This window comes from Schistocerca cancellata, chromosome 5 (genome assembly GCF_023864275.1).
Source record: "Schistocerca cancellata isolate TAMUIC-IGC-003103 chromosome 5, iqSchCanc2.1, whole genome shotgun sequence".
NCBI lineage: Eukaryota > Metazoa > Arthropoda > Insecta > Orthoptera > Acrididae > Schistocerca > Schistocerca cancellata.
The window spans coordinates 331194792-331206056 of NC_064630.1; the positions used below are offsets into that span (position 1 = coordinate 331194792).

The 11265-nt window shown below is 42.9% G+C and overlaps 1 protein-coding gene across 2 annotated transcripts in view; it reads right to left on the reverse strand.

Annotated features, from left to right (window-relative positions):
- LOC126187545 (balbiani ring protein 3-like) overlaps positions 1-11200 on the reverse strand; it is a 245985-nt gene extending 234785 nt beyond the window's left edge. For both annotated transcript variants that reach the window (XM_049928696.1, XM_049928693.1), the window contains exon 1: positions 11070-11200. The gene's annotated coding sequence lies outside the window, so the exon portion shown is untranslated. The remainder of the gene's footprint in view (positions 1-11069) is intronic.
- Between the last annotated feature and the right edge of the window lie 65 nt (positions 11201-11265).

The window sequence follows — 11265 nt, forward strand, 5'->3', positions numbered from 1 at the left end:
AGACTGGAAAATTGCTCAAGTCACACCAATACCCAAAAAGGGAAGTAGGAGTAATCCGTTGAATTACAGGCCCATATCACTAACGTCGATATGCAGTAGGGTTTTGGAACTGTATTCGAACATTATGAAATATCTCGAAGAAAACGATTTATTGAGAAGTTGTCAGCACGGATTCAGAAAGTATCGTTCTTGCGAAACACAACTAGCTCTTTATACTCATGAAGTAATGAGTACTATCGACAGGGGATGTTAAATTGATTCCATATTTTTAGATTTCCAGGAGGCTTTCGACACCGTTCTTCACAAGCGTCTTCTAACCAAACTGCGTGCCTATCGAATATCGCCTCAGTTGTGCGACTGGATTCGTGATTTCCTTTCAGAAAGGTCACAGTTCGTAGTAATAGACGGAAAGTCGTCGAGTAAAACAGAAAAATATCCGGCGTTCCCCATGGAAGTGTTATAGGCCCTCTATTGTTCCTGATCTATATTAACGACATAGGAGACAATCTCAGTAGCCGTCTTATATTGTTTACAGATGCTGCCGTCATTTATCGTCTTGTAAAGTCATCAGATGACCAAAACTAATTGCAAAATGATTTAAATAAGATATCTGTATGGTGCGAAAAGTGGCAATTGACCCTAAATACAGAAAAGTGTGAAGTTATTCACATGAGTATTAAAAGAAATCCGCTAAATTTCGATTACGCGATAAGTCACACAAATCTTAAGGCTGTAAATTTAACTAAATACTTAGGGATTACAGTTACAAATACCCTAAATTGGAACGATCACATAGATAATGTTGTGGGTAGAGCCAACCAAAGACTGCGATTGACTGACAGAACACTTGAAAGGTGCAACAGGTCTACTAAAGAGACTGCTCACACCACACTTGTCCATCCTATTCTGGAGCATTGCTGTGCGGTGTGGTATCCGCACCGGTTGGGACTGACGGATGACATCGAAAAAGTACAAAGAAGGGCGGCTCGTTTTGTATTATCGCGAAGTAGGGGAGATAGTGCCACAGACATGATACGTGAATTGGAGTGGGAATCATTAAAACAAAGGCGTTTTTCGTTGCGACGGGATCTTCTCATGAAATTTCAATCACCAGTTTTCTCCTCTGATTGCGAAAACATTCTGTTGGCACCCACCTACATAGGAAGAAATAATCATCACGATAAAATAAGAGAAATCAGGGCTCGCGCAGAAAAAATTAAGTGTTCGTTCTTCCCGCGCGCCATTCGAGAGTGGAACAGCAGAGAGACAGCTAAAGGTGGTTCATTGAACCCTCTGCCAGGCACTTTATTGTGAATAGCATAGCAATCACGTAGATGTAGAATACGGCTGCAAACTTGAAAATCTCAAGAATATTCAAGTACTGTATGTGGATAAATGCATTTCATCTGAAAGAGGGGAAGCTAACCAGAGCCTTCCACGAGGATTGCTGGTTAAGACCTTCACTATTCAAACTATACATGAATGAAGAATTTTACATGAAACATGGTGTAGAATCCCACGTAAAAGTTTTTTTGGGTCTGTCCCGAACTACTGTTAATATTTGCGTTTGGCTGGATTATTCAACGAAATAAAATTACTCGTTTTACGGCATGTGGCGTCTGACTGCAGCGTGGTGCAGCAGGGAGCAATGCTGCGTTGCCTTTGTTGCTCCTTGCAGAACACACTGTGTACACGGGATCAAAAGTGCCGCTTGCTAATCGTTCAAGAAAACATTGAAGCTACGATCTTCGTACAAGCATTCTGGAACCCACATGGTTCATGAGCACTATCACATAATTCGTTCAGAGGTCGACAAGAGTGCGATGAGCTACGAAGCAAAGAAAACTTCGTTGCTGTGAAGGTGGCAAGTATTACTGCAACGATCGTGGTCATTTTCAAATTAGTGAGGATGTCGCTCACAAATATTGAACAGTTGTTGTGTAGAATATGCCAGAAGATTTAGAAGAAGTAAATCTATTTTCGATTTTGGTACAATACACATCAGTTGGAAATCTTTACTTACATAATTGGATACAATCATGTGTTGTAAATGTTGAGACTAGACATTAGAAAACTATAATGTAACAACAGTGTCAGTATTTTCGTGGCAAATGTTTCGCAAGGCGCAGTAAGTCCATGGGCGCCTACTTGGTAGTGTGATTAATGCTTGTATTGAATTTATTTATTTTAAATCATAATTTGGTTTTGCAGCTTTATCTGCACATGCACAATTTTATTTTTTTTACTGCAGTTAGTAACCAAACGGCAATGCTGTAAGAAAAGAAGAAAGACAAGATTTTAACGTTCCTTCGACGACAAGGTGATAACAGACGGCGCACAAGCTCGGAGTGCGGAAATAAATCGGCCATGCCCTTGCAAGGGATGCATCGAGGCAGCAATTTAGGAAAATCGTGGAATATCTGAAGCTGGATGCCGGACGGAGAATTGAACGGCCATTCATCCGAAAACGAGTCTTGTGGCTTACCACTGGGTCGGTCAGCCTAATCGGTGGTGTATATCCTTGACGATGCCGCTGTACAAGGGGTGGACAAAACATGGAAACATCATATGAAATGCATGCTTGAACACAATTACAGATGCTAGCGAAGCCTGCAGGTTGCGCTGTTGTATTTGACCACGAGCGGCACCTCCGTAATGCCCTCGATACGATGCAAGTGCCAGTCGAAGTCAGACCAGCGTTCTGCGTTTCGAGAGCAAGTCGGAGCAAAGTGAATTATAACATGGGCAAATTGTTGATGCTCCTATGGACGGTGTTTCCATAAACGAGGGGGCCGAAATTTTGGGTGTTTCAGAGGCACCGTATCAAAGATTTACACCGCATAAAGGGAAAGCGGAGAAACATCATTCGCTAAGTCACAATGCGGGACGAAAGCGCGTGTTGAGTGATAGTGACAGGCGGCCACTCAAAGAGGCTTGTGACGAAAAATAAGACGATGACACTGCAGAACTGATTATCGTAGTTGCGAGCCCTGTCAGCACCAAAAACACAAACGGAGCTCCAGAAGTAGGGAATTATTGGGCGAGATGGAACTGCGAAACAACTCATCAGTGATGCCAATGCCTGTAGCTGGAAAACTTGGTGCCGAAGCCATAGAACCTGGACCATGGAGCAATGGAAGGAAGTCATTTGGTCGGATGTGTCTTGTTTCACACACTTTCCAACTTTTGGCCCAGTTTACTTCCAAGAGTGAAGCAGACGAGGATTCGGTGATGACTTGGTCAGCCATACAGTGGTAATCCCAGAGCCCCGTGCTTACACTATAAGGTCGCATTACTGCCAAGGATTATGAGGGCATTTTGGCTGACCAGGTCCATCCCATGTTACTAATTCTGTTCCCCAATGGCGATGCTCTGTGCCAAGACGACAGGAACCCCTGTTCACACAGCTCGCAACGTCCAGGATTGGGTTTCTGAGCACGAGAATGAATTGTCGCGTCTCACCTGGCTACTACCGTCATCACATTTCAGTATTATTGAGAGAGAAGGATGTGTGATTGCTATCCACCTCCATCCTCATTACCTGAGCTCGTCACTATTTTTTCAGGAAGAACGGTATACGATTCCCTTGAAAACCACAAAGACCCTTCATTTATCCACTTCGACACGGTTGGAAGCTGTTCTGAATGCTACCGGTTTGCCTACACCATACTTCGCATGGTCATGCCTTGTGTATATGGTGCTTCTATATTTTTGTCCGCTTCCTGTATACAGAGCAGTCCCAACACTAGAAAATAGTATTGAAATACAAGAATACCTGCAGAGGATAGGTGTTTGGTGCACGGATCGGCAAATGACCCTCAGCATAACCAAATACAACGTGTTGCTCATACGTAGGAGAAAGATTCATTACTGTATGATTACACGATTGCATTACAATCACTGGAAGCAGTCACAAACATAAAATATTAAGGATATGCGTACAGGGTAGTTTAAAGTGGGACCACTACACACAACTAACTCCACGTAAGGAAGATGCCATGCTGACAAGGAACCCCTTGAGTGCGAGGCTGCAAGTTCAATCTTGAATGAGGCTCATTTGAAAGTGCTTGTGTTAACAACTATGACAAGAAAAATATTAGCTACTAACGACTCACCCTGTGCATCAGGAGAGCGACAGAAAATGAGTGTCTGGGAGGTGCAGAGATCAACCTTCTATGTAATGTATGTTACACAGGTCACTAAATGGGCTTCGTCAACAGTCAAGATATGTTGAAAACAAACCATTAACTTGCACAATGAACACCGAATAAAATTTGGTGCGCACCATCAAGATCGAAGGCGAACTCCTTTGGAGTTACAAACAGTGAAGGATGTTCAGTTAGGTACCCACTCTTAAAAAATTCATATAGAATCATACTGTTGTAACAGGGTGATGAGAACTGATGGAATGTAATGGCATGCAACCGAATGCGAAACAGTCTGTCGTGGCGCTTATCGTGGAACTGGCTATTCTTTAAGGTGTAACTGCAGATAGTGCAATAATGTGTTTTATAGGCACAAAAAAGAAAAAAAAAATCCGGAGGCTGAGTTTGTCCAGTGGTTTCAGATGGTACGAACTGCAATGTCCTACACTTTTCAGGATGGATAGTTTGCTCTAAAGAAGTGTTATTTTTACGTGCAGACCAGGAATAAAGCAAAAGGAAATTTTGACCAGTTACTGGCCAAAAGCAGTTCTCATACCACAGTTGTAGTTCTCTTATGTCCATTTTCCCTTTCTTGCTTGTTGTGACGTAAGTATTGCCTATTGCGCTTACAAGAACACGCACACGAGAAAGAATCGTGGGTTGCAGAGCACCATCAACTTCTCGCAGCACAATAAATAAATTTTCGACCAATTTACTAACTAGATTAGCAGTCTACATAATTGTACAAGAATGCGTTAAGGCACTGCTATTATTTGATCTTGATACAAATCTCTTGGTACGTCTAACATCCAGGGTTCCTTTCATATACATTTTCTCTTTAAATACCGATTGGTCAGCGCTTAAAACAAATTCCTTACTCAACGATGAGAAAAGTTTATTTATCTCCTACATATTTTCGGACCGATTCCGCAGTTTGCTGCGCATCGATAAGTTGACGCTTTGTTTGAAATTTCGTTACCTTACATCTTCCAATTCTGTAGCATTGTTTGAAATTATGCAACCATCCACTGCTTCTCTCGAAATTACTGTGATTTGTGTCGCGTACAATCTGATGTGCATAACGTAGTAGGTCCCTGTCATGAACATCCTGTAAACCGTACCGAGCACCCTTGAAACGCGCAAACACCAGTTTTTGTAACAAGTGCTCCTTGTCCTCCCTTGAATATCCTTAGTTTTTATTACGCATTACACGATCATACTTTCCGAACTTATTCAACATTTGTTCATAATTGTTTTTTTTTTTACTATGCTGCGTATGATCTTCCATGTACGTATTTGTGTTAAGTACCCAATCCTTGGACAACGATTGTCCTTTACTACGTTTCACTGGAGAAGGGATTTGTGGCTCCCTGTCCGACAAGGGTCATTAACTACCTGGCTCGACATCTGTTTCAATATCACTTTCACTTGTTAAGCACGTACAGTCATCATTGTACTCATGTACATTGTCCGCACAGTCAAGTGTATACGACACCACACATTCCACCGACTCATCTTACATAAATATTTCATCTGCCAATACTTTTTCACTCTGCGAAAGTCCTTGGGTTCCTTTCTGATGAGATGTCAACTTCGGCAACTGTTGTCGTAAATGGTGGCAATTATCGAACAATATGAAAAAAAACTTAAATTAGTTACAAACTACCGAGTGCACACACTTTATTCAATATGTAAACGTCCCTACAGATATTCGGATTTTGGTTATGACATGCTCGATATGCCTCACATCACTGGCGAATGCAGACGAATAGTGAAATTCTACTTCATCCGCGGAAGTGTCGAAACATCGATGCTGCCGATGACCTCCTCAGTTGTTGTTTTAATCTCAGCAATGCTTTTGAGGTTACTGCTGTATACCTCGTCTTTCATACAGCCCCACAAAAAGAAGTCGCATGTGTTCAGATCGGGAGAATATGGCGGCCAATCAAGGCCCGTGCCAGTGGCCTCTGGGTGTCCCAGAGCCAGAATGCGGTCCTCAAAGCGCTCCTTCAGGACATCGAACACTCTCCTGCTCCGATGGGGTCGAGCTCCGTCTTGCATGAACCACATCTTGTCGAAATCAGGATCACCTTGGAAAACGGGGATGAAATCATCTTCCAAAACCTTCACGTACTGTTCGGCAGTCACCAACGAATATCACACCGATTATTCCATGACTGGACATTGCAACCACACAATCGCCCGTTGAGGGCGACGAGACTTCTCGATCGCGAAATGCGGATTCTCAGACCCCCCAAAGGTGCCAACTTTGCTTAAAGAGGAACTCGTCCAAATGAAAGTCGGCTTCGTCGCTAAGCCAAACCATATTCACATCAAAGTCCTGTACGCCAATTCATTGGACAACAGTGTTGGCGAAACACAACCGCTGTTCTATGGCTGACGGGTTTGAATTTTGTATGGAAAGAGATGCAGGTCTTCAACAACAATTTATCGCAGTGTCTCCCGGTTGATTCCTGTCTGTTATGCAGGTCGTCTGGCCGATTTCCTTTGGCGGGTTTGAAACACTGCGCGTGTCTTCTCGAAGTTTTCAGGCATTTTCACCCTATTTGGACGACCGACATGTCCAATACTGTCATCACGAGCACTATCCGTTGTCTCAAACTTGCGAATCAAATTCTTAATAAATGAGAAGCACCAGTTTGCTTTTGTTCTACAATATTGTAGAACAAAAGCAAACTGGTGCTTTTCATTTATTATAATGTTGTTCTACCAAGATCCGACGGAAGATTCTGTTATCAAATTCTTGATCGTTCGCACACTTGGACCGCTTGTCTTCAGCTTGAACTCGGTCGCAAACTCCCTTTGAGCCGCAGTTGGGTTATTAATGCTCGCATAGTAGGCCTCCACAAGCGGTATACGCTCAGGCACGCTCTACAGTGACATTTTCACGTGCAAACGTCCGACAAAAACTAGGCGCGTGTGCATGCGCATACTACACTACTGTCAATTAAAATTGCTACACCAAGAAGAAATGCAGATGGTAAACAGGTATTCATTGGACAAATATATTATACTAGAACTGACATGTGATTACATTTTTACGCAATTTGGGTGCATAGATCCTGATAAATCAGTACCCAGAACAACCACCTCTTGCTGAAATAACGGCCCCGATACGCCTGGGCACTGAGTCAAACAGAGCTTGGATGGCGTGTACAGGTACAGCTGCCCATGCAGCTTCAACACGATACCACAGTTCATCAAGAGTAGTGACTGGCGTATTGTGACGAGCCAGTTGCTCGGCCACCATTGACCAGACGTTTTCAATTGGTGAGAGATCTGGAGAATGTGCTGGCCAGGGTAGCAGCCGAACATTTTCTGTATCCAGAAAGGCCCGTACAGGACCTGCAACATGCGGTCGTGCATTATCCTGCTGAAATGTAGGGTTTCGCAGGGATCGAATGAAGGGTAGAGCCACGGGTCGTAATACATCTGATATGTAACGTCCACTGTTCAAAGTGCCGTCAATGCGAACAAGAGGTGACCGAGACGTGTAACCAATGGCACCCCATATCATCACGCCGGATGATACGCCAGTATGGCGATGACGAATACACGCTCCCAATGTGCGTTCACCGCGATGTCGCCAAACACGGATGCGACCATCATGATGCTGAAAACAGAACATAGATTCATCCGAAAAAATAACGTTCTGCCATTCGTGCACCTAGGTTCGTCGTTGAGTACACCATCGCAGACGCTCCTGTCTGTGATGCAGCGTCAAGGGTAACTGCAGCCATGGTCTCCGAGCTGATAGTCCATGCTGCTGCAAACGTCGTCGAACTGTTCGTGCAGATGGTTGTTGTCTTGCAAACGTCCCCATCTGTTGACTCAGGGATCGAGACGTGGCTGCACGATCCGATACAGCCATGCGGATAAGATGCCTGTCATCTCGACTGGTAGTGATACGAGGCCGTTGGGATCCAGCACGGCGTTCCGTATTACCCTCCTGAACCCAACGATTCCATATTCTGCTAACAGTCATTGGATCTCGACCAACGCGAGCAGCAACGTCGCGATACGATAAACCGCAATCGCGATAGGCTACAATCCGACCTTTATCAAAGTCGGAAACGTGATGGTACGCATTTCTCCTCCTTACACGATGCATCACAACAACGTTTCACCTGGCAACGCCGGTCAACTGCTGTTTGTGTATGAGAAATCGGTTGGAAACTTTCCTCGTGTCAGCACGTTGTAGGTGTCGCCACCGGCGCCGAACCTTGTGTGAATGCTCTGAAAAGCTAATCATTTGCATATCACAGCATCTTCTTCGTGCCGGTTAAATTTCGCGTCTGTAGCACGTCATCGTGGTGTAGCAATTTTAATGGCCAGTAGTGTAATTTCCATCACGCCCCGCGACGCCGTGCAATTTGAACGTCCTACCGCAAACCGTCCAGAATTTATGAGGATTTCACTTCATGTAGCTCAATAATTGTAATCCTCCAGATCTAATGCAATCGTTGCCATTAATCTGATTTGTATCATCACCGCGACTAGTGCAGCATTGTTGTGAGTTACTCGTCGATTAAGTAGTTCAACAGTCTGAAAAAGGTCGCATATCTGGCAACTCTATCTAGAAGGCAATCATTCTGATTCTAGCAACTGTTTTGGTCTACGCAAGAAAGCGACTAGTCTGCACGGGAGACCCAGCTACAAATACCACTGGATTCAAGGTACAGCGATAACAGAACGAAGCGCACCTCGTGTTACGTGTTACTGTTCGAGGTTCACGTTTTCTATCACTTAAAAGCACTAATTCCGATTTTAATGAACCTTAAATTACTGTAACAACGAATCCAGTGGGATTCTATCTGGAGATAGGCAAAGAACTGTTCCCTGGTATTATATCATTAGCGTTTAACACTCACTAACAAACCAGTCGTCTAGTAAATTAAAAGCATTACGAAGTGACTTGACGATTATTTCACTAGAGTAAAGGTAAGCAGCAGAATTCATTTCTAGGGAGTTGTAAATTTCATCTGAAGGAGACAACTTCCTGGAAGAAATGCGATGTATATCGCAGCCGCAAACAGGATCTGATCGAACAACTATTGGTAGCTAACATCTATATATATATATATATATATATATAAAATACTCCAGAATAATTGTTGAATGATATTAAACCCACGAGGACGAATCGTCTCGTGACAACCGACTTGTGTGAGTTAATTCTTAACAACAAACAGAAAAATATTTTTTCTCACAAACACACAACTAATGAGATTTACAATTACACTGTATCGAAGTCTCTCTATAAATACTTATGTAGTTTGTTACAGTAGTTTCAGATACTGGTCAGACGCAAATGGCCGGAAGCTATGCCTTACAGTGTTAAGTTTTACACAGGATAGTAGTATTTCCACTTCCTCATTGTGCATACGGTATTCAGACAAGAAGTTGTGCTTAACTACAAGTTCAGATTTACAGAAGAGCGCTCTCAATACGCAATCTCAAAGTTTCCCACCAAAACTACTTTCTTTTGCGTGTCTATCTAGGTCTATCTCTTGTCTTGAATGGAACTTTACCGACAGTCAAACGTCAACACGAAACCAGAAACAATCTGCAACACAAGGTATTTTATGTGATAAAGTGTTACTGTGCAGGGTCTTAGTTGCAGTTACAATCAAATTCAAGGAACACAATAGATGATTTACAATATGTTGGTGGTGCAGGTACTAATCGTGACACGCACGTCTAAACCCCTACTACATCGATCTGCGTCAAGAACCGTGATACGCTGCAACATTAGGTTTTTAATTTGGGCCATTTCTTGGCCTGGGTTAATCCTTCTGCGACTAGCTCCGCCGAGCAGTAAGAGAGTCTGTCTGTGCACATTTCGCACGTGTGCGCGTCAAGTGGCAGCGATAGGTTGCACATCACTTGTAATTCCGAAATATGTGGGAATACGGGTGGTCGGCTGCTACTATTTGTCAATTAAGCGTGGTTGTATAGTTTTGCATCATTTCGTTTTGACCCCGTGGAGCAATAACTTTACTTCTGGTTTTATAGAGGTATACACGGAACAGGGATCAGCATTTTTTTTTTTAAGATTGTGAAGTAAAAATTCGTGGAAAGTTAATAGTAATGACCACAATATACAGGTCTCTAGCTGGTGATTTTTAAATATCGTTATCCACGAAAAAACTTCCCACTTTTTTGCGGTGTATTCTTCTTCTTAACAAGTCGAACAGTCCCTAAACCATAAAGCGTAAATAGTGCGGCATCAAGTAGTCGTGTACTAAGAAAAATACTCTACACTTTCTCGGCCTGTTGAAACACGCACAGACATTATTCTAATGTAGCTACGCTAATTGTAAGCTATTGAGTATTGTAGCTCTGTTGTTTATACATACGGAAACGTAGCTGTTTGAAAAACCTATACATAACATTAAAACAGCACGATAAGTGTTAGGACAAGTACTCTGACACTCTTCAGTTGTGAAGCAATATTACATGCTGTTAACAATTCTGTTTTACCGCGTTTTCACTAGCATATCTGAAAAGAAACTTAAACGTCGAGAACGAAAGACGAAACCGGTACAGAACTTATGAGAGAGAAAGAAGCACGAAATGTTATCATCTACTAAGATTAATCTTGAACGTTAAGAAAAGAAAAACTTCAGAAGACGGGCATCCTGAAGTGCTTTCTGAGACAGATTTCTAATATTGTTTTTAAATTGCCCTCACAGACAAAAGTTTATGGGGCATGCATAGTCAGTAAAACCTACGCTTACTGTAAAAGAAGATAATCTGCATATTACTATGTAGCTACATGGCAATAGATTACGTTCGTCTGCAGTAATTACGCTCGAAGCGTATTAAAATATTGTCACTCGTTTTATGAGTGGCGAATACACTGTTCTCAATACCAATACTTTATACGTGCTTAGTACTTACCTGTAATGGACCTGTGCAACTTGTCGACTGTAATGTTAACACACACGCAGCTTCAATGCGAACAAACTCAGCAGCACTGGTCACCGCGCCACATACGATCGCGCTTTACTGCCGCTTTTCAACACACTGACCGACTTTCAAAGGCGCGGGACTGCCACTACGTCACGTTAGTTCCGTGAAACTGCGCATGCGCGAA